The sequence below is a fragment of the Paroedura picta genome, chromosome 5, assembly GCF_049243985.1.
Source record: "Paroedura picta isolate Pp20150507F chromosome 5, Ppicta_v3.0, whole genome shotgun sequence".
Taxonomy (NCBI): domain Eukaryota; kingdom Metazoa; phylum Chordata; class Lepidosauria; order Squamata; family Gekkonidae; genus Paroedura; species Paroedura picta.
This window is the reverse complement of record NC_135373.1, coordinates 104,188,713-104,211,510: the sequence shown is the minus strand read 5'-3', so window position 1 is coordinate 104,211,510 and position 22,798 is coordinate 104,188,713. Positions and strand designations below refer to the sequence as shown.

Here is a 22,798-nt window from a genome sequence, read left to right as displayed (position 1 = left end):
CCTCCCCCCATTACACCCATTGAAGCTTTATTGGTAGCCAAGGACTTGGCCTGAAAGCATCATGGGTAATCAATTAAGATGCAAACTTTTGCCATTTAAAATGTGTTATCTTGGTTCCACTGACACCTTCTCAAATGCAAACTGGATCCATTGCATTTCAAATGAATTCAAAGGAGAAGATTAAAGTGGCAGAGATGCCTACTGTCTCAGTGTAGAATTCAATACAAATGAGAGAAGAAAAAAGCACAAGGGAGAAAACAGATCACACTTTCCTAAGGATCAAGGATGCCGAGCAACCGCAGTTAGAGCTCTAAGAAGACTCTCGCCATGTTTGCCTAAGGTCATGATGAGATATCTGCATCGTAGATGCAAAAGCGGGGGTTTAAATTGTCTTTTCATGGCATATGAAGTTTTCTGGAAAACAATATTTAGTACTAAAGCAAGAAATGGACTCTATTGAGGTGTCAGATAATTTTGTGAGAATATCTAAGTTGTCCATAGAAATTGCAGTGCCGTCGTGTGATTGAGAGCAGGGGTAGTCAACCTGTGGTCCTCCAGATGTCCATGGACTACAATTCCCATGAGCCCCTGCTAGCAAATGCTGGCAGGGGCTCATGAGAATTGTAGTCCTTGGACATCTGGAGGACCACAGGTTGACTACCCCTGATTGAGAGGACAAGCCAAAGGACACAACAGTTTGGATCTCCGCTATTTGAGCTCCACAGCAAGCCAGGAATTGCTGCATGAGAAAGTGAGGTCATTCCCATGAATAGCAGAGAAACGCTCTGTGTGAAACAGAGAGAGGTGAACCTTCTATTGACTTGAAAGCAGAAACCGTTCGCTCCATATTTGTATCAGGGCTCTGTTGAATGCAGGTTGTTTTCATTGAATCAGGGTAGCACATTCCCATTGTTGCTGCTCTCCCGACTTCAATAATACTCACAAATGAGAAAACAAATTATCACTTTTATAGAAAATGCATGGACCCATTCTTGTGTATTTATTTGGGGAGGGGGGCAAATGCCACTGGCTTCTGTATGTTTCCTCTACTATGTATGGAAGGAGTTTGAAAAGGAGAGTCAGTGTCTACATGGAGGGGAGCTCTCATTACAGAACTGCCAAACAATAATCCAAAATTTCTGGTCGACCCCTTTGTCCTTCAAGTGAGAGGAAATTTAGTCTGGCAGGATCTCTCATTTTCCAGTCAAACTGAATACCCTCTAGGCAGCTTGAATAAATGAGGTTAGTAGGGTAGGAGTGAAGTCACTTGTTAGAGAACTTGCCAGTAGATGGTGCTCCAGAATATGCAACCTTGTTTTTGACTTTAAAAAAAATGGTTAAGGACTAGGGAAAGAAATATGGGTTGGGAATCGTCTAGCTTTTTTCTAGAGCAACAAGGTGTTTCAGTCAACTGGTGCCCAACTGCTGGCATTTTCAAGGTCCTATTTTCATATTTAATTACGTAGATTTCAAGATGACTATTATGACAATGGGTCAAGCAAACAATAGCAAAAACTGTCAAATTATCATGAAAAACAATACCTATGTGGCCAGAGTCTGGAGTGGGTCAGTGGAGTAATTCCATGAGCAGAGCCAGGGATGGTGTTAGGCAAGTGGAACCCAATGGATTTTTAGCTGAAAGGAAGCCTGAAGTTTTTGGTCAATGGCAGGTTGGACACCAGTGGGCTGTGGTGAGTGAAGAAGCACAGTCTAGTGAATTTTGATTTTGATCATTCCAATGATGAGGCCAAAGAAACTCTACTAACTGAAGGGGTAGAGCCTAGCAGATCAGAAGTTGGAGTCAGTAGAAAAACTACAATACTCCTTCCTGGCTTAAAATAACATGTTTATTCAACAAACTAACTTAAACCCAAACTGAGGAAAAATATTTAATGAGACAATAAAATTCCTTATGGTTGGGCAGCCAAAGTATACTAAGAACACAAAAAAGTCTTGCCAGTCCAGCCTCCTGTCTTACACAATGATCAACCACTTCCTCTGGATGGCAAACAACAGGACATAGAGGCTGAGGCCTTTTCCTGATGTTGCCTCCTTGCCCTGGAATCCAAAGGATTAGTACCTCAGAATGTGAAGAAGAGGAGTTGGTTTTTATACCTGCTTTTGACTACCCAAAGGAGTCTCAATGCAGCTTACAATTGCCTTCCCGTCCTCTCCCCACAACAGTCACCCTGTTAGATGTGAGCTGAGAGAGCTCTGAGATAACTGTGACCCATGCAAGGTCATCTAATTCAGGGGTAGTCAACCTGTGGTCCTCCAGATGTTCATGGACTACAATTCCCATGAGAATTCTCATGGGAATTGTAGTCATGGACATCTGGAGGACCACAGGTTGACTACCCCTGATCTAACTGATTTCATGTGGAGGCTTGGGGAGTCAAATCCAGATTACTGCACCACACTGGCTCTCAGCGGAGGTTCCCCCAGTCACCATGCTAGTAGCCATTGATAGACTTATCCTCCATGAATCTATCTAATCCTCTTTTAAAGCTGTTTATTTCCATAGCCATCACCACATCCTCTGGCAGCAAACCCCACATTTTAGTCACTTTAATAACAAAGTAGTGTTTCCTTTTGTCCATCCTGGATCTATTGCTCATGAGTTTCAGCAGATGCCCTTGAGTGATAGTATTTTGGGAAACAGTGAATAATTTCTCTTTGTCAACACACCATGCATAATTTTATAAACCTCTATCATGTGCCCTCTTAGTAATCGCTTTTCTCAATGGAAAGGTCCCACACTTTTCAGCCTTTCCTCACAGGAAAGCCTGGATAAACATCGGATAGTCCTCATTCCCTTACTGGCTTTCTACCTTCATAACTGGTTAGTAGTTTCAAGGTGTCTTGAGTAATTCAGGGTCCTCGAGCCTGATCTCCAGGTGAAGAGACACAGGCCAAGAACCTTTTGGTTTGACCAAAGACTCATGTCTCTGAACAGGAGCCTTATAGTTCAGAGGCCCACAGCCCCTGCCTCCCAGCAGCAACAGCAGAGGATGGGGCCTTCAATCAGCCCCTGGCAAACCAACCTAGCTCAATGAGCAACAGACCAGACAATAGACCCAAACTGACCCAGACAAAAAACACCACTCTCCAGCAGGCTACAGGCACCTGCCCACCCGTAAACTCTCACAAGGCAACCTTTGTTAATTCTCTCCAGTACTTTAGCCACTTAGGAAAGGCAGAAAAACACAATACAAAACCACCTACCTTCTCAGTTCTTGCAGCCCAACTGTCTCAGTTCTCATCCAAGAAATTTCAATTCCTGTGTCTCTTGGCACAGAATCTTCATATTCCCATGTTCTCAGAACCTGGGCTTCTGTTTATAATCATATGAAAGCTGAGTTATTGTTGTTTTTCATTTCAGTCCCTACTTGTGCCACTCTAAACTCGATGAAATAATTTGAAGAGTGACACAGCTGCTGGAGATTGCAACCCTCTTCCAAGTGGGACTGAAAAATAAATTTGTTCCATTCGCCTTTCACAAAGTCAAGGCAGTACTTGAAGAATTCATTTTTTATTAGAAAAGAATAACCCTGAAGATTGAAGTTCTCTTAATTAAAAGTTGTACATGTATTTGTCTATGTTGGGAAGGAATGATCAGGAGCACACCAATAAGTATAGGCAATTCAAGTTCCAAACCAATGTCAGTTCAGGATCTAGACTTCACCAACTCATACCCACACCACTCCCCGGATCTCCTTTTCCAGACCTTAGTTTATAGAAGCAATATGTGTGGAAATTATTCTGTGGTGGATTGTCTGTTTTAAAGAAATCTGTACACAATCCAACCAAAATGTGGATTTTTGCTACATTAAAGCTTTCCTCAATTATCTTGAATATGTTGTATTATATTTCTTAGCCTAAAATACAGCAAATAGAGGAAAGTACCAGAAGGTGCATATTGAGGAGCCCCAAGAGTCTCAGTGGAAGAGCCTCTGCTTGGCATCCCAGGTGTTATGTACCAGGTGTTATGTACCAGGTGTTATGTACGTGGTGTTATGTACAAGGTGTTATGTACGTGAACTCCTGAGTACTAATGCCAACCACTGTGCTAACGGAGGATTAGAATCATAGAATAATAGAATCATAGAATCATGGAATCATAGAATCATAGAGTTGAAAGGGGCCACACAGGCCATCTAGTCCAACTCCCTGCTCAACGCAGGATCAGCCCAAAGCATCCTAAAGCATCCAAGAAAAGTGTGTATCCAACTTTTGCTTGAAGACTGCCAGTGATTTTAATTCATCAAATCAGAAACTATCTTTATATGAACTTATGGACCAATGAACCATTTCCATTAAGAACCAATCAGGTTCCTTGGGGAGCTTGTACAAATGTATGTAAGTCGGTGTGTTCTGCTGTTCAGTGTTCGGTGTTTCTAGTTGGTGTTGAAGTCAATAAAAGAGCTGATTGTTGTCTATTCAAAAGCGACAGCAACTAGGAAGCTATCAGGAGATATTTCTGTGCGACCAGAGGAAGAGATCCAGATTGACAAAGGATTCAGAGCCCCCTCAAAGGCGATTACAAGCAAGAATCAAGTAAGAGATTTCTTTGGCCCTGACAGAAGGACAATCAGAAATACTCTACTATGGAAAAAAACACAATTTCATTTTCTGCGACCACCTTAAAGATGAGCTGAACAATGGAGTACTCTCCTGGCTTCCTGTGGAAAAATAATAGCAGTAACCTTTAGGACAGGTCCAATATATGAAGGGAACTGACTTTATATCATTTAAGACAATAATAGAATATATCCTTATAATAGATTATACTCTCCTATGTATCAACAACTACTTTGTTAAGAAAGATGGTAATAACCCCTAGATCAGGATTAATATGCGATGGGAATTGAATATGTATGTTAATATGTATGCTAAAAGAGGATGACAAACCATATTTTATAGGCATTAACAAGACGACAGTAGTAATTCTTGGGTCAGGGCCAATTTATGAAGGAGACTGACCTAATATCATTTAAGATAATAACAGAATGTATTCCTATAACAGATCATACTCTCATATGTATTAACAATCACTTGGCTAAGAAAAATGGTAAAAACTTCTAGATTAGGAATAATATGTGATGGGAACTAAATATCTATGTTAAAAGAGATGGCAAACCATATCAACTGGTCGCTTTTTCTTTACAACTTCTCTGTAAATGCTTTACATAATAATAAACAATAAAATTATTATTAAAAAAAAAGAGCTGATTGTTTCCAAGAGCAGTGTCTGTGTCTACTGAACCCACAGACTTATTACCAGGCATCTCCATTTAAAGTATCAGGTCATAGGTGATGTGAACAATCACTAACAATCCCAGATTGCTACTGTCAATAAAAGCCGACAATACTGGCTGAGATTGCAGAAGAACCAAAAACCAAAACCAGACCCCGTATTGTTCAGATTTGGAAAATATCAGCAATTTCCAATATTCCCAAGTCTCAATATTAATATGGTATTCAGATTCAGTGAATACTTGGGATTTCCAAAATTTTCCAGCTCCATTATACCCTATTATAGATTATAGATTTATAGATTTATAGATTATAGATTATAGATTATAGATTATAGATTATAGATTATAGATTATAGATTATAGATTATAGATCTGAGGGTATCTGGAGCTGTTGGAGCTGTTTTGGGGGTAAGGACATCAAATTTGCAGCATGGCTGCTGGTGTCTCTATCTCACCCCCCTCCCCAAGTTTTAAAAAGATTGGGCCACAGGGTCCAATTCTATGGGCCTCCAAAGAAGGTACTCCCATCCCCCACTGCTTTCATTGGAACGTGATCCCTTTAAATAACTTCTGCAAGTGGCATATTCACTCTGAAGGTGTTTAAAGGGCTGACAGTTCCTCTAAATTAGCGATCCCCAACCTGTGGGCCGCGGACCACATGTGGTCCTTCGACTAATTGGAGGTGGGCCCCGAAGGACGCCTTCTCCCCCCCCCCGGCCCTTTACCTCATCCCCCCCAGCCCTTTACAACACACTTCATTGTTGTGGCGTGTCTGTATCTTATTTTGAAGGGATGTGTAAACATTACCATAGCGACCAGAGAGTGTTAGGGCAGTGGTTGAGAGTAGAGGAGTAAACTACCCCCCCCCCACCGGGCCTCAGTAAAAGGCTTTGAGTGGTTCCCGGTGAGTGGTCCCCGGTGAGTGGTCCCCGGCATTGAGTGGTCCCCGGTGATAAAAAGGTTGGGGACCAATGCTCTAAATGCCTTTTCCAAGTCACAGGTTTACCAGGAATGGACTGCAATAAACACATTTTAAGTTCAGCTATGCAGTGGTCACCAATATTTTCAAGATTTTTTTGGCTAGGCTGTTTTGAATAGCCAAATAAATACCTCAATTTATATCCAGCTGAAAAAAATATCCAGAAATTCTGATAACATAGTTTTTGGCTCATCTCTAAGTGGGATGAACCAAGGATCTGATTGGTAAAAGGCAGCTTCATGCGTATGAGGATGGTTCACGCTCAAGGCCATCCATCTGCTAAGGAATGATAGCTGTGCTGTAAAGCACTCCTACTTCTGAAAAGACAGAAGCAGAAATGCAGTGAAATATCGAAGTCCTAATGGGTGCGTAGTTCTAGCAGGAAGTTCCCTTCCATACATGTTGGCCACAAGTAAGAAGCCATTAAAAAGAAGAGGATTGTGTTGGATTGTTGATGCCCCTGATACAAATATGTCTTCCTTGTTGTTGTTGTTGGGTGCGAAGTCGTGTCTGAACCATCGCGACCCCATGGACAATGATCCTCCAGGCCTTCTTGTCCTCTACCATTCTCCGGAGTCCATTTAAGTTTGCACCTACTGCTTCAGTGACTCCATCCAGCCACCTCATTCTCTGTCGTCCCCTTCTTCTTTTGCCCTCGATCGCTCCCAGCAATAGGCTCTTCTCCAGGGAGTCTTTCCTTCTCATGAGGTGGCCAAAGTATTTGAGTTTCATCTTCAGGATCTGGCCTTCTAAGGAGCAGTCAGGGCTGATCTCCTCTAGGACTGACCGGTTTGTTTGCCTTGCAGTCCAAGGGACTCACAAGAGTCTTCTCCAGCACCAGAGTTCAAAAGTCTCAATTCTTTGACGCTCGGCCTTCCTTATGATCCAACTTTCACAGCCATACATTGCAACTGGGAATACCATAGCCTTGACTAAACGCACTTTTGTTGGCAGGGTGATGTCTCTGCTTTTTAGGATGCTGTCTAGATTTGCCATAGCTTTCCTCCCCAGGAGCAAGCGTTTTTTAATTTCTTTGCTGCAGTCCCCATCGGCAGTGATCTTGGAGCCCAGGAAAATAAATGTCTTCCTACTTGGCTGATATTCCCAAAGATGTGGAAATGAAAAGTGATGGTGTCAAGAGCTCCTTCGCTTGCTTGACCATTGCAACCCTCCTGGAAGTCCAGGGATTGAGGCAGTCCCTCCTGTACAGAAGAACATAAATTATCCATTCCTCACTTCTTTTGATGTATATGATGAAGGCAGCTTTGACTCTTGAAAGCTCATACCCCCCAAACTTATTGGTCTCTCAGGTACTATGGGACCTATCTAGCTGTTCTCCTGCAGACTAACGAGATGACCCTCTGAAACCAGCTTCTTTTGATAGTTGCCCAACATACAGTAATCAGAGTATTGAAATACCAGACACCTGAAACAGACTCTTTAATAATGGAATTGATTACAAGGCCTTTCAAGGTTCTTAGAAAAACATTGACCATGTTGTCTGTCTGCTTTCAGCCTGTCTTCCATAGGAGTTCAGTCTTCTTCCTAAAGCGTAGCAATATAAAGGGTAAGATTCTTGTGCTGATTTCTACCACCTAACCCCCCTTTCATTATATGCCTTTGCCCTGCCTGAGAATCTGAATCTGCCTCTTTACTCTTCTAGTAACCCACTGGGAATTCGACCCAAATCCCTGGCAGTTTCCTGTTACTGAGTGGGGTTCTTCGTATTTGGAGGGACAGTGCAGTTGGCTTTTTTCCTGACCACAGTAATGAAATTCAGTAGAAACAGTCCTGGCAACACTAATGTCAGCGTCTGCATCAGTTGCGTATTCAATTGTATAAGAAGGTTGCTTTAAAAAAAAAAAAAAACACCGAGGATCACCAGCAAAGAAAATGGGCAAAACATAATGGTTTACAAGAGCAACAGAGAAAAGCAAAAATAAATGCAAAAGGTTCATCCCTGTAACCTGATCCAATACTTTTTAAAATCCAATCTTCGCTTAACTGGGGCCAGTATGAAATCATTCACCCATTTTTTTTTCCTGAACTTCTTGAGCAGTGCTGAAAAACACTTCAATTTTCCAATGATTTCACTCGACACATTAATTGAAAACTTTTGCTTTTCCATTTAAGTTACCCTCACTTTCAATTGCTACAGCTTGCCCTCAGTGACAGCATCATGTAGCCAAACCTGATTGTCTGTGAAGCATTCTCCCGTCTTCCTGTTTACCGTGGTCACTGATCAGATGGGATTATTAATCCCAGAAGGAGGAAATGGCTGGGGCTGGGGGAATGGGTAGGGTGGTACAAAACTAGCAGCGTGGTAAAAAAAGAAAAAGAAAAAATAGAATGGGACCATTCAGAATTGAAAATGCCTTTTTGTTAATCTGGAGAATGTGGTTTAATTCCGCACTCCCTCAGTTGCAGCGAGCTAGATGACCTTGGGCCCGTCACGATTCTTTGCTGTTCTCACAAAGCAGTTCTCCTAAAGCTCTCAGCCCACCTACCTCACAGGATGTCTGTTGTGGGGAGAGAAAGGGAAAGCTGTTTGTAAGCTGCTTTGAGACTCCTTCAGGGAGTAAAAAGCAGGGCATATAAAAATGCTCCTCCTCTTCCTTCTCCTTCCTCTCTTGAGCATCTTCTAGGAGAAATTCCCATTACTCTGAAATTCTTGATTTCTACTTAGAAATCAAAAAGCGTTCTTATCCGAAGATTTCTTTAGAAACAACGGCTTACTAAACTGTAAAAACAAATGCCTTGCTTCTTCAGCTCAGTCCCTTTCTAGGAGTTCTAATAGGAGGATTTATAAAACCTGCTGAATTATCACCAGAGCACCGCAGATTGGAATGACCTGAAAATCCAGTAATCTGGTTTCCTTGCAGTCCATTTCTCTACTTTCCCACTGATAATAGGAAACCCTGCATACTCCCTACTCCAGGGGTGGACAAACTGTGGCCCTCCAGATGTCCGTGGACTACAAGTCCCATGAGCCCCTGCCAGGGACTTGTAGTCCACAGACATCTGGAGGGCCACAATTTGCATACCCCTGTCCTACTCTTTGTGTCAACCAGTTGGTTGACAGGAGAAATTTAAAATTTGGTCTTCTGTTTGCACACTTTTCTTTAATAGTCTACTTTAGTATTTGTTGTCTCTGCTCAATAAATAGGGGTGCTCCAATAGCTACCATTTCCACATGACCTTTTCATTTTACATGCTGATCACCAGTTGCAATTATGGGTTTTGGAATGGGTTCTTTTTCCACTATCTGTGCCTGTTTGGCATGGAGAGGAAGGTCTTGCTGTTTTCCAGCCTGGCAGTGACAGAGCAAGAAGATTTGTCAGGGGAAAAGTTAAGGGCTGTTCTTTCCCCTTCAAGTGTTTTGACGCAACTCTGCAAAGCTGGAATACAGGAGACAAGAGAGTGGAAGCCAACATTCAGCTCATATCCCGGATCAGTTGAGGTACAGCTTTGAATCTGCCCCACCGTGGGTCTTCCCTGTGTCTTACCCTTGCAAGGTTGCAGGGAGAAGCTGGAAAGTATGGTGAAGGAGAAAATGGACATTGACTGCTTGTGCAGCTGACAACACTATGTTCAGCTGTCAAACATGTTTATTATGACATTTGCATCATGCCTCGTTATGGCCCATTATGCACGGAGTGGAAGGTCCACATTCGGGGTGGAATGGCCGCGGCTAAAATCACCAATTATGCACGCTGCAGGCGGCAACCGGGCACAGAGTCAACGTATGCCACCGAAAAGCCGCGTTAGCGAGATGCGGAAGAAAGTGGAGCTTCCCAGGACCAGGGCACAACTAGAAGCTGCTCCGAAGTATCCGTATGCATAATCGGAAACTATGGGTTTTGCCGCTGTTGCGTTCCGTCCCATGCATAAGCGGTTTGCTTCACTTCTTCCTCCTTCGCGTTCTTCATGCCACCGTTTCAGTGGCCGTGCTTAATAGGTCTATGTGTTGTGTTCAATACAGCTTCCGATGCTTGTGCCACCAATTGTATTTACAATTATGGTGCACCAGGGTAGTCTTCCTTAACCAGACACCTGTACCGGAGCGTTTAATCTCATCTGGGACATCCTGACTTAAGGGGGAATCATAGAATCATAGAGTTGGAAGGGACCTCCAGGATCATCTAGTCTAACCCCCTGCACAATGCAGGGAGTGATTCCCATTTTCTTGTACCATCAGTTTCTTGTATCTGCAATCGAAATAATTGAAATGTATCACTATGGGCACAATGCTGATTTATGGATGCACAAATATAATTGAAAAATGGGAAAAAAATAGATGCAAGGAAACAGAATATGGTGGATAATAAAGTCTTGTGGATTCACTCCACACTCCACAAAGGAAATCAATCCAAAATTTGGATTGAGGCAACAGGGATGAAACATTCGACATCATCCTCAGTTCAAGTTACCAGAAAGGACATAGAGCAATATAGATTCCAATGAACAAGGGTCATATCCTTTGGCTTGGATAGCAATTTAAAACAGTTTCCATTCAGCAAAATCCAATGTTTAGTTAGCTGTAATCTTATGCTGGATCATTGAAAAAACCCCAGAAATGGTATCCTGAAAATTGCTCAGAGTAGCTTTCCTGACAGCGTTGTCTCTGAATTGTTCTCCAGCTACCTGCTGCCTTTGGCAGCCTAGTGTCTCGCATTGGTGATTTTCTTGTCAGGTGGAACTGCCTGAGATTGATTATAAGGCTGGTCAGGTTCCTCCCTTTCCCCAACCTTGAAAATCCATGTCTGCTAGTGGAAGCCCCATCCAGCGTATTGGACAGCTGCGGATTGACAGGCTTGGTAAAAGGTGCAATTTGTAACCCGGAGGGAGGCTGACAAGGATAACTAAGCACTTTGAGGTTTCAACTTTTTCGAACAACGTTAAAGGCAATTTTGTTCTTGCTTTTCAACAGTCTAGCTATGTGTTCGGGACATGCAAAGCCAGGTGCGCCCAACCAGCTGGCTGAAAGGAGAGACACAGAAACTGATACAGCAAAACAATATTCCAGATGGCTAAGCAACAACCAATTTACAAGACAAATGGTAATACTGGGCAAAAATGTTAGTTGAAATTATTACTGTTAAGCATCGATTTAGCTCATTCAGGCCTATTTTCGGTTACCCAAGGAGAAAACCCCCTGTGTTTGTTTTAACCTCTGATTGGATCTGCAAATACGAAAATCAATCAGAGGCTCAGAGGAGCTGAGGGAGAGAATAACTGTGGTGCATATTTTCGATTTGTTTCCCATGCTAAAGGCATTGTTCAAAAGTTAAACTTAGAGTGCGTATACGGCTAAGAAGGCAGAGAGTGGGATGAACTGCCAACCTGATTTGGGCCAGTTTGAATCACGCCAGACAGACAAACCTTTGTTTTAAGTGGCACCCCCCCCCCCCACTGCAAGTGTGAGCAAGTTTGCACATCCTGGGACTCATCAAGGTGAATGCAGCCCAGTATTTGTGACTGCTACCCTATCATGTGCATTGCAAAGCTCCCATTTTGGTTTCTTGCCTGTATTTGCTTCAGATTAGGGGGACTGGCAGAGTCCAGCCTCATAAGAAGTTGCAGAGATCAGGATTTATTTATTTTTATATTTGTATTGTGCCTTTCTTTGGTGGCTCAGGAAGGATCACATCAAGTTTAAAAATACAATATTAAATTTCAAATAAATTAAACATACCACATATTTTAAACATTTTAAAGTCAAAGATATAAAACTTAAGGTTTAAAATCACATAAAGTTGCCCCTTCTCATAGAAATTTAAGGACTAAATTGCGGGAAGTTCTTGGGGGACTTGGTTGACTGATTGGCTTTTAGGCAGCTTTACAACGAGCCAGCCATGCTCTCCTTTTTTTTTTGGATCAGTCCAGATTTGGCTAGTCCAGTCCAGATGAGATGTCAGGAAGTGACTCATTCGGGCTCAATTGTGAGTGATTAAGTTGATCACACACCTTTTGTTATACGTACAAACAGCTGCCCAGCTGTGCAGCTTCTTGTGTATATAATGAAAGGAGATGACATTTGCATGTTTCCTCAGCATTATCCTTATATGTATTTTCCAACCACTGAATGTAATGGGTCTGAGAACAAGTGATACATGAACTAGCCTTGGGTATTATGGAGTTCTTTTTTGAAGCCTGAGTTCTGTAAGTACAAAAGTCACATGCTGTTCAGTGGACAACATCACAAGAATTAGAAAGTTAAATTCTAAATGGGAAGGATTAATTAGAAGGTCGCTCGTACAGGCATGCAATGTTCACTAATTTTTATCCCTTTTAAAACCTGCGTTTGAGGCTCTTTTCTAGAAGAAGTGTAATTGTGCATAATGGAGGTGAATTTTAATACAATCCAGAGAACAATGACTCTGCCTTTTTAGATGCTATGGGAATTCATGAGAAATATTTTAATGGAAATAGTTTCCCCGAGTATTTAAATTAGCAAGTTCAAAACAGGGTAACGTTATAAATCGGATTTATAGCTGCCCTGCAGTGGGAAACATCTCTGCCAGCTGCAGAAGATCTACTTTTGCCGTGACCAATATGCATCACTCCCTATCATTTTGGTAAGCACAAGGTCAATCCATTCGGCATGATGGAATCTCCCCATCTTGCTCCCTGCCTCTCAGCTGATCCAGGCTGTCTTGGAAAGGAGGGAGGACAAATGACAAAGAAGGGATCATCTTTACTGTCTATTTCTTATCCATTTCATTGCAAAATGTATACAGTTAAATACAGGGTCGAAATACAGAACGTAGGCTAAAGCTGAATGCACTGGGTCAAATAAACTACAACTACTGCAACAAATATGACCACCACTAATCACACATTAGTTATTCCATCAGGGGCACATCAGTAGAATTTCAGTTTACGCCTTTTATGGGAGAGTGCGGGAGCAGTCCAGTATCATGTCTGGCAGGCTTTTCCAAAGTTTGAGCATAGCCTCTGAAAACAAATAGGTGGGATGAGCAGAGCTCCGGTGTAGAGGGGGCCACCAAAAGTAAGGTACCTTATGACCATATCTGGGGCATAGGAGACCCCCCATGTCTAGCTGTGCAAAAACTAAGTTCCGAAAGCACAACTAATTTTCCTACTGCACAAAATGTGTCCAGCTGCAACTTAGAACAAGCTCTGCTTGGTAGAAGCTTAATCCATCCCTGTTTTCCATGCTACTTAAGCTGTGCAGGTGTCTGGAAAGCCAACACATGATAGCTGCACTCCGATTCAGACACTTTCCAGACAGTTACGGTATTTTCCTTGGGATGCAACCCAGAGTACTATGCTGCCTGAGTAGATTCCAAATCCCCAGGTTGTATGGAAATGGCTACAGAGTGTATAATGTCTGCTCAGTCTTTTGTCTCCTAACAATGCCCAGAAACCTTTTGAAGTTTGCTTTGCTTTTAAGTGTTGCCAAGTCTGCCACAGTTAAGTGGGACACCAGCCAGGCCAATGCTAATGAGACAAATTGACATTTAGCAAAGGATTTGTTGTTGCTGTCAGCCGGCATCCATATAGTGGAAACCACACATAAGTCATCATTACCCATAACTGCATTGGATCACATTTAAGATCAATATTCAAGACATTAAAGGGCAATAATGTTGCAACAAATGATCCGGAGACAGAACTGAAATGCCATCTTTGGGCCGCCTTCCACCTCCCCCCTCCCTCTTCCAATAAGTGGCTGCTTATTTCAATGGCAAATGTTTTGCCTGTTTCAGAGCCTCTTGCATCAGTTGTGGATGTTCCAGAATTACACAACTGCAAGTGTGTACTATCAGACCTCTGCTTTGGGGTCTTGCCACTGTCCAGCCCTTCCAAAGCTGCAGCAAGTACCTAGGACAGAGGGCACGTGCAACACGAGGCAAGTCTAGGGATGAGCAACCAAAACTTTCCTATTCATGATTTGGCCTGACTACCATACTGGAGATATAGTAAACAAATGGGGGGGGGGGGACGACAACCCATAAACACGCAGGGGCATCTTGTTTCTCTTTCCCTCACAATTCCCTCTTTCCCTTCCCTGGGAAATTGTCCATAGTACCCTTTACAGCTTCATCCTCTCCGTCCCATGAATCAGCCAGCCTACTTTTGCTTGCTACCCTGGGCATCTGTCCTGCCTTTCTGTCCCCAGCAGACTCTTCTGGGAAAGCTCCACCTAGTTGCAGCTGCTGGGCTGGAGTTTTCACACAACTGCACGGGGTGGAAACAGCAAGGGTATGTAAGGAAGACCTCATTTTCCCCTTCATCCATTCCCCTACACAATTTGCTCTTTTCACATACCTAGGGGCTCCTGCATCCCCCCTTTCCCTTCTTCCACTTCTCCTTCCTACCTGCTTACCAACCTTTTAAAATCAACTGTATTTATTATTTCTTTACTTCATTTATACCATTCTGTTCTCCACAATGGAGTCACAAAGCTATATTCTTCCTGCTGTTTCATTCCAGTACACCTTGATGACCGTTTATGCATTGGAGGTTTCATGCTGGGCTGCAGGCTGGAGTTTTAGTCATGGCAGGTTACCCCACCTCTTCCTGCACCCACATGGGGGAGCATTTGGCCTGGTGCACCTCAACTGCCCCCGACTTGTGCTCCTGCATGCGAGCTGGGGCAGTGAAGTTCCCAGTGCATAAACGGTCTATGTGACTAACCAGTCAGCAGGGGATTGGGAGTTCTGGGGGAGTCATGCAAGATGGGTGGTAGCAAGGTATCAGGTGTTAGCTGGTCAACTTGGCCCTGATGAGTTCTCCCTCAAAGACCAAAACATCCCTGGAAAGATCCCTGCACTCTCCTCCTGCCTTCTACTGCCAGAAACTAAGGCTGAATACTAGGAAAACTGTTGTAGTTGGCTAGCAATGGCTTCTGAGAGGACATTCACTTTTTTTTGGGGGGGGGGGAAAGCTGCATATGCTACTTCTGTTATTTGGGCAGGGGGATAATCCTCACTATATTTAGTCTTTAAATATTTCAGGTTTTTCTACAAACCTGGGGCTTTTCTCAGGTCTGTAGAAAGATCTGTCTTGTCTGTTCCTGGCCCCAGTTTCTGGATATAAGTACCCTACAATAAGACCATGTTGAGAATTAAATAGACAGATATTCCTAATTTGAACTAGGGGCACTCAGATAAATACTGGGTGGGCTCATATTCTGTTTGTCAGTTATGAACAGCCAATTTTTGACACACTGTTAGTCTGTTCATTGACCTGTTCATGGCTGTTTGGCAGTTTGCTTCAACTATTCCTTTCTAATAGTACAGTGCAGCACAGTTGGCTTTTCATGCATGCGCATTCTTACACAGCCCGATGGAGTTCTGCTTCCTTCTCCTGCCGTACTGCTGTTCTGCTTGGCTGACAATTGTTGAAATAGACAGTTAAATCAGTCACAAGTCGTATAGATCAATCACGCAGCGTTTAAAAAAGAAACAACCATTTGCAGTTCATGGAAGTAGTCCTTACCTTAGCGGTTCTAATGGCTGCTGATGTCTGTGGTTCAGAAGCATTTTTGCCCAAGCAATTTTTAAAAAGAAACTCAGTTCAAAAATGCTTGGAAGGCATTTGAGTTTTTTTAGGGCCAAAACAAAGAGGCTCAGTGTTGGGGTCATAATCAATTATTGCACCAGAACAGTTCCACTCTTGAACATGCCTGCTACCATATTTGTGATATCTCTGAACAAAATTGTTTCTGAAATGTGGGGATGGTTGGAAGCCTTGGGTCAGAGAGCCAGTTTGGTGTAGTGGTTAGGAGTGCGGACTTCTAATCTGGCATGCTGGGTTCGATTCTGCGCTCCCCCACATGCAACCAGCTGGGCTCGCCATGGCACTGATAAAACTGTTCTGACCGAGCAGTGATATCAGGGCTCTCTCAGCCTCACCCACCCCACAGGGTGTCTGTTGTGGGGAGAGAAATGGGAAGGTGACTGTAAGCTGCTTTGAGCCTCCTTTGAGTAGGGAAAAGTGGCATACTAGAACCAACTCTTCTTCTTATTCTACTCTGGTATCTGGCCTAATTGCATTTTCCCAGGCAGCAGGATTGAAGAAGGACTGGCTAGTGGGGAAGGCATGTACACAGCAACATCAGATGTGTCTACCAACGAGAAGAGTTCTTGTTGATAATTCTGATTTTATGCTCGGTCTTTCTTCTTTCTTTCAATCCTTAGACTTTTTTAGAGTGAGCTATTCCATTATTCCTGGCAAATAGATGGGGAAGAAATGGAGATAGTGACAGATTTTATTTTCCTGGGCTCCCAGATCACTGCAGATGGGGACTGCAGCAAAGAAATTAAAAGACGCTTGCTCCTGGGGAGGAAAGCTATGGCAAATCTAGACAGCATCCTAAAAAGCAGAGACATCACACTGCCAACAAAAGTATGTCTAGTCAAGGCTATGCTCTTCCCAGTTGCAATGTATGGCTGTGAAAGTTACTGGTTACTGGGTTGTGGTGGGAGGCAGCTAAGGGCTGGCAGAGATTTGGCCCAAGGTCACCCAGTTGGCTGCATGTGGGGAGTGGGGAATCAAACCCGGCTCACCAGATTAGAAGTCAGCACTCTAAATCACTACACCAAGTTGGCTCTCCAGGGTCATCTAGTCTAGCCCACTGCACAATGCAGGAACTCACAACTACCTGCCCACTCACAGTGATCCCAATTTCATGCCCAAGTGATTCCCTCCCACCACCAAAAATCCCCAGAATCCTGCCTGGCCTGGAGGAAATTCACCTACCTTCTGCGGTGGTGATCAGCAATTTCCTGGGTATTAAAGGAAGAGCCACAAGAGACAAATGCTGTTATATCCCTTCCTGTCCACAATTTGCCTAATTTCAAAACCAGCATTTCTGTGAGATGACTATCTAGCCCCTGCTTTAAAACTTCCAAGAAGGAGAACCCACAACCTCGCAAGGAAGGTCCACTGAGGATCCACTCTAACTATCAGAATCTTATTCCAGATGATTAGCCGAAAATTCTTTTGAATTAATTTCAACCCATTGGTTCTGGTCCGACCATCTGGGGCAACAGATGTTCTAATGACAATATCTCCTGATCTACTAAGACCACTACTTCCTTTGACTCATGGAGTTGACAAGCTCCCAGGTTTCTCTGACTTCTTAGACTGGCTCCCAACTTCCCTGGACTATGAACTTAAATGCTTTCCCCAGCAATTAACTGTGCCCCTTTCTCCAAGGTGTGGCTGTCCGACCCTCCAGTCCTCCTGATCTCTTAACCCCACTGGTATTCTCTCACTTCAAACAGTGGTGTTATGGATCAGCCATCTTCTACTCTTAGTTGACATTCCTGCCTGCTCTACTATAATGGAGCAGTGACCCCCCTCTGACCTGCTGCCTCTAGCTGCCTCCCTTGCTCTTCTCTTCTGGCTCACCATGACCCATGACTTATGGTCTGCCACAGCAATGTAAATAAGTTGCAGTGGAGTAGAAGAGAAGGCAAGTGCAATTATGCACTAGAACCTAATAGTGTACCCGTGCTATCAACAGGTATGTCATCATATTCCAAGATCTGCAAGAGCAGAAGTTCCAGCTCAAGCAATAATGATTTATCTTCAAGTAACTTTATTTACTCAACATGAACAATGAGCTAGGATGAGCTGGGAAGAGTTCTCTCATCTCTTCTTCTTCCCATCAGTGATGAACCACCCAGTCGGTGAGAATACAGCAGAAGATGGAGTCATACAACAGGAAGACAAATGAGATCGAATCTACAGGGTTACCCAATACCCCTATGTGGGCACTTGGAAATTTGGGCACTTGGAAAAGGGGCGGGGGGGGGGGGGGAGACAAGAGTGCCTAAATGGCATCAATGGTCATAGGTCCCATAGACTCCATTATGACTAGATCCTTAGACCAAGTACCCAGAGAAGGAAGAAGTTAGCATAACATTTGAGAGTGCATTCACCTTACTGCTCAGAAAGGGAGGATAATCTTGTCATCAATGGAATTACTTCTAATTTTTTTTTAACTCTCTTGTGCAGTACAAGTATTGATTCATTCTGGAAACCTTGGAAGGTCATGTGCCTATTAAATCAAAAAGTCTCAGCCAGAGTCTGTCCTTTGACAAGCCATTGCATCTACCGTTCAGATGGACTCCCGTCTGCTGGTCTAGAGTCCCCTCTTCTTTGTGTGCCTTCTTATTCCAGTATTTCTTTGATGCTGATAAAAGCTGCCACTTTTCATAACCAATTTCATCTACTCTAGGCTGGCTCCATTCACTACAGTTCTTCTTTGATCTAAAGTAGATGTGCACTCTGCTTCTGTCTCCAGTAGAGTACATGTTTAAATAATATTTGGATAACTGGAAATCTTTGGACAGAAGGTTTTTCTTTTGTTTGTTTTAAAAAGGCAATGTCTCCACTGCATTTCGTCTGATCAGTTGATCTAGGCCCAGCTCACTGTCACCGAATGCAGCTTCTCCCTTAAGAATCACAAGTTCAGCCATGTTGTTGCTCTCGATCAACAGAGAAGAGCAGCAGATGTGAAAATGTTGATGTGGAATTGGTTAAAATAATGACACCACTGCAAACAGTGCAATTGTTCATTGTCAGACATTTCAAGTAACTAAACCATTTTTTGGGAATATCTGATTTTGGAGCCTTTGCAGTTCTAGCCCTCGATAACATTTCTGCTTTCAAAAACTCCATATATTGGCAACGATGATGAGTTTGTTTTTATACCCCATTTTTCAGTACCTGAAGGAGTCATGAAGTGGTGTACAATCATCTACCCTTCCTCTCTCCACAAAAGACATCCTGTGCAGTAGGTGGGGCTGAGAGAGCTCTGAATGCTGAGACTCACCCAGCTGGCTGCCTGTGGAGGAGTGAGGAATCAAACCCGGTTCTCCACTATACCATGCTGGAATTCAGTTGTGTTAAGAAAATCAGAGTACTTGTTTTGGTTAGAACAGGCAAATGGTGGAATGTGGGCTGACCATAACTGCAGGGTTGGGAATGAGGATAGGAGCATTGCCTGTGTGATCTTGCACTGCAAGTTCCAAGTTGACATTAAAAGCATTTCTGATTTTTGTTTTACAAGCTTTCAGTGGTACCTGGCTCATGAAAGTTTATGCTGCAATACATTTGTTAGTCTCTAAGGTGTTATCAAATTCTTTTTAGAGAATAACATAGAAATTGACCAGCCAAAGATACAATCAAGGAGTATCATTTGCTTATCATTCATTAGGTCCCTTCATTAGGTCCCTTCAAGTTTCCATGAGGTCCCTTCCCACTCTATTATTTTATGATTCTATGATTCTATGATTACACTGTTTATATCTTTGTCTCTTATGGTCTTATGGTCTCTTAGGATGTCCAGATGTTGTCTGGTGGTAGGGTTCATTTTGTTTGTTTGTTTGCTTGTTGCAGTGTTCCACCAGTCTAAACAAAATTGCTACCAAACTATTTCAGTTAATCCTGAAAATATCTACGTTTGTCCATGCTGACATCTAAAACCATTCTTCTTGGTTTTATAAATGGAGGAAAAATCATGTTGAACCAGAGTTGGGACCTCCTAGATTAGGTTCCTATATCACCTCTACTGAATTTACTGGCCGCAAGGAAAATAAGGGCCAACATTACAACCACTAAGCCAGCCTCTTAATACTCTTGTACTCAGTAGTCATGTATGCTGTTTCAGTTCTTTGGTCTTAAATTTTATATTTTTATACAGTTCCCTTTATTCTGTTTTACTGTTTGTAAATTTGTATTTTATATTTTGTAAAGGCCTATGGCTATATACACATAAATGTATCTATCTATCTATTGAATTTACTGCAGTGAGATATGGTGATCGCCTTGAGTTGGCAAGACATTACAGTGCTCTCAAAATGTAACCAAACACCTTCATTAATGATAGGTCTGTGTACAAATATTTGCAATGACTGCTAAGTAGAATGTTGATGTATAGAGGAGGTATTCCTCTGGAAACCACCTGGAAACCAATAGGGCAAAACTACTTGGTGGAGACAGAATAGTGAAATAGACACATGCATGATTTACCCCGCCACATGACAATAAATGAATGTGGTATACTTAAGACTAATCTCATGAAGTTCAATTTTATGGCAATGATAACACATGCGTTGAATGGGCACCAGTGTTGTACATTTTCCCATGTATATAGATTATGAACATTAATACAATGTTGGCCATGCAGAGAAGTGAATGTGAATAGTTTTTACTATTTCTTTTAGCAGTTGAGTGGATTGTTCAGTATATAGCCAGTGAAAGTCCCTGCCCTCTGAGCTAGTGCCTCAGGTGGTCACTTGCCTCTAAACCAAGTCATAGACATTAGTCTGATCTGGCAAGGTGACTCTTATCTTTGTTCTCTCTTGTGTACTCTTAGGCTGTCCACAGATGAATCATTATTTCATAGCCCCATTTTCCCCAGATTAAAAACCAAGCCCACGGGGCTGTTAGGAAGATGAATGCAATAATTACTGTAATTATATCTAGACATAGAGGAAATAATTAATATTAATGAATAGGATGAGAAGGAAGATCACCATCTCTCCTCCTGCCCCTTTAAGGTATCCCTTGAGGTTATGGATGATGATTTGAAAAGGTGATCTCCCCCCCCCCCCATTATCACTCGAATGACAAATGTGAACATCAAGAGAACGATGGAGCTTGGAAATGTTTTGGGCATTTGATCTGTTCTTGTTTTTTCTAGACTTTTTCAAAGACTTTTTGAAGCCCAAACAGTTTTCTTTAAGCAGGCCAACTGTGACCCTAATTGTGCAGTGTATCACCATTCTCAAAACCAAATGGAAACAAAAGAAAAGGTCACATGGCACCTTAAAGTTTAACTGACCCATTACAGCAAAATTAATCGTAATGTTCAGTTCATCAGCAGAGTGTCCTGGGAGAACATTCTGCTGTTGACCTGGAAGTCACCTTCATTCCACCCAAAAATTAAATTTAGGACTCAATCATGATAATGTGGTTCCTTCCACACTCAGCAAGTCCAGCATGTCTAACAAGATTATGTGTTGTGCATGCCTTGTCTACATTTGAGCTTTACATACACTATTCTTTTGCAGCGGCCTTTGACCCCCAGTTTCCATTTCTTCTTCTATAATCTTGTATGTATACATTCACATCAGTCTCGGATAAAATAAACCATGAAAGCCTGTACCATGATAAATCTGTTAGTCTTTACAAGTGTCATGAGACTCATTTTTTTTAAAGCTATAACCAAACAACTTCCCTTCTGGAATTGCAAAATCAAGTTCTAGAATGAGTCCTCCTTAGGGTGAGACCCTTTCTGCTATTCAGGTGCATGAACCCTAATTACATTAAGATGGCCTGTATTTCTACGGTGGCATCTCTAGGACATTCTTGTCACCTCTTCGGGGAGGTTTTAAAAATGGAAATATATAGCAGTGCCTCTCCCCCACTTTCCTTCACAAGAAGTCAAGCAGCTGGCAAACTTCCAACAGAGTATGGTGAATGAGATGAGTTGGGGAAATGGGGCCAAATGCAAATTTCACAAACTCCCAACAGGATAGGAGAAGAGAAAAGTTAATGCAATCACGGCTGATAAAACCCTTTGTGTGGGAGAGAAATTAGCACATAAAATCGGAAACCTTCATTACAAGCATGCTAATTACACAAAAAGCTATCCTCTCCTAATGAAAAGATTTGGTTTGTCTGTGTGTACAAAGTGCCGTTCTGTTTAATCCAGAGAATGCACACTGAGGGAAGAAGGGTAACAATCTGATTTGATGCCATGGAAATTCAGAAGAAAGCTTCCCAAGTTGCTAGCCCTGATTTACAGCATCATATAAGCAAAATATGTAGTCCACACATGAACACAAGAACTGCCTTATACTGTCAGAGTCCAGTGGCACCTTTAAGACCAATAAAGATTTATTCAAGGCATGAGCTTTCGAGTGCAGTTCAGACTATGAACTGACCATCATGAAAGTATTTCCACTGTCATGATGGTCAGTTCTGAGGAAGAGTGCTTGCACTCAAAAGCTCATGCCTTGAATAAATCTTTATTGGTCTTAAAGGTGCCACTGGACTCTGATTTTGTTTTGTTGGGCTGCTTCAGACGAACATGACTACCCACTTGAATCTGCCTTATACTGAATCAGCATTGCCTCCCCTGATCAGCAGAGACATATCAGGGTATCAGTCAGAAAATAGTAACATGATCTATGGGGATCATCTCCATGCAAGCATGAGTTCTACCACTGAGGCTCAACTGTGCCACTGAAAGAGTTAAATTCTGATGGGGTGGCTCCTCTCCTCTCCTCTCCTCGAATCATAGAGTTGGAAGGGGCCATACAGGCCATCTAGTCCAACCCCCTGCTCAACGCAGGATTAGCCCTAAGCATCCTAAAGCATCCAAGAAAAGTGTGTATCCAACCTTTGCTTGAAGACTGCCAGGGGCTTTCCGCACCGGGATCCTTGTAGCAAATTGTTTGCTGAACGAAAAATCGCCATTTAAAATAGTGCAATTCGTCATTATGCATACCTGACTTTGTAGTGGAATCCAGTTGCGTTTCTATCGTTTCCCACAAGCTTCCGGTCTCAGCAA

General features: G+C 42.6%; 1 long non-coding RNA gene across 3 annotated transcripts in view; it reads right to left on the bottom strand.

Annotated features, from left to right (window-relative positions):
- The window catches only part of LOC143838410 (uncharacterized), a 70,425-nt gene that overhangs the window by 7,557 nt on the left and 40,070 nt on the right, over positions 1–22,798 (bottom strand). For all 3 annotated transcript variants that reach the window (XR_013231382.1, XR_013231383.1, XR_013231384.1), the window contains exon 2: positions 3,226–3,334. This is a non-coding gene — a long non-coding RNA (uncharacterized LOC143838410). The remainder of the gene's footprint in view (positions 1–3,225; positions 3,335–22,798) is intronic.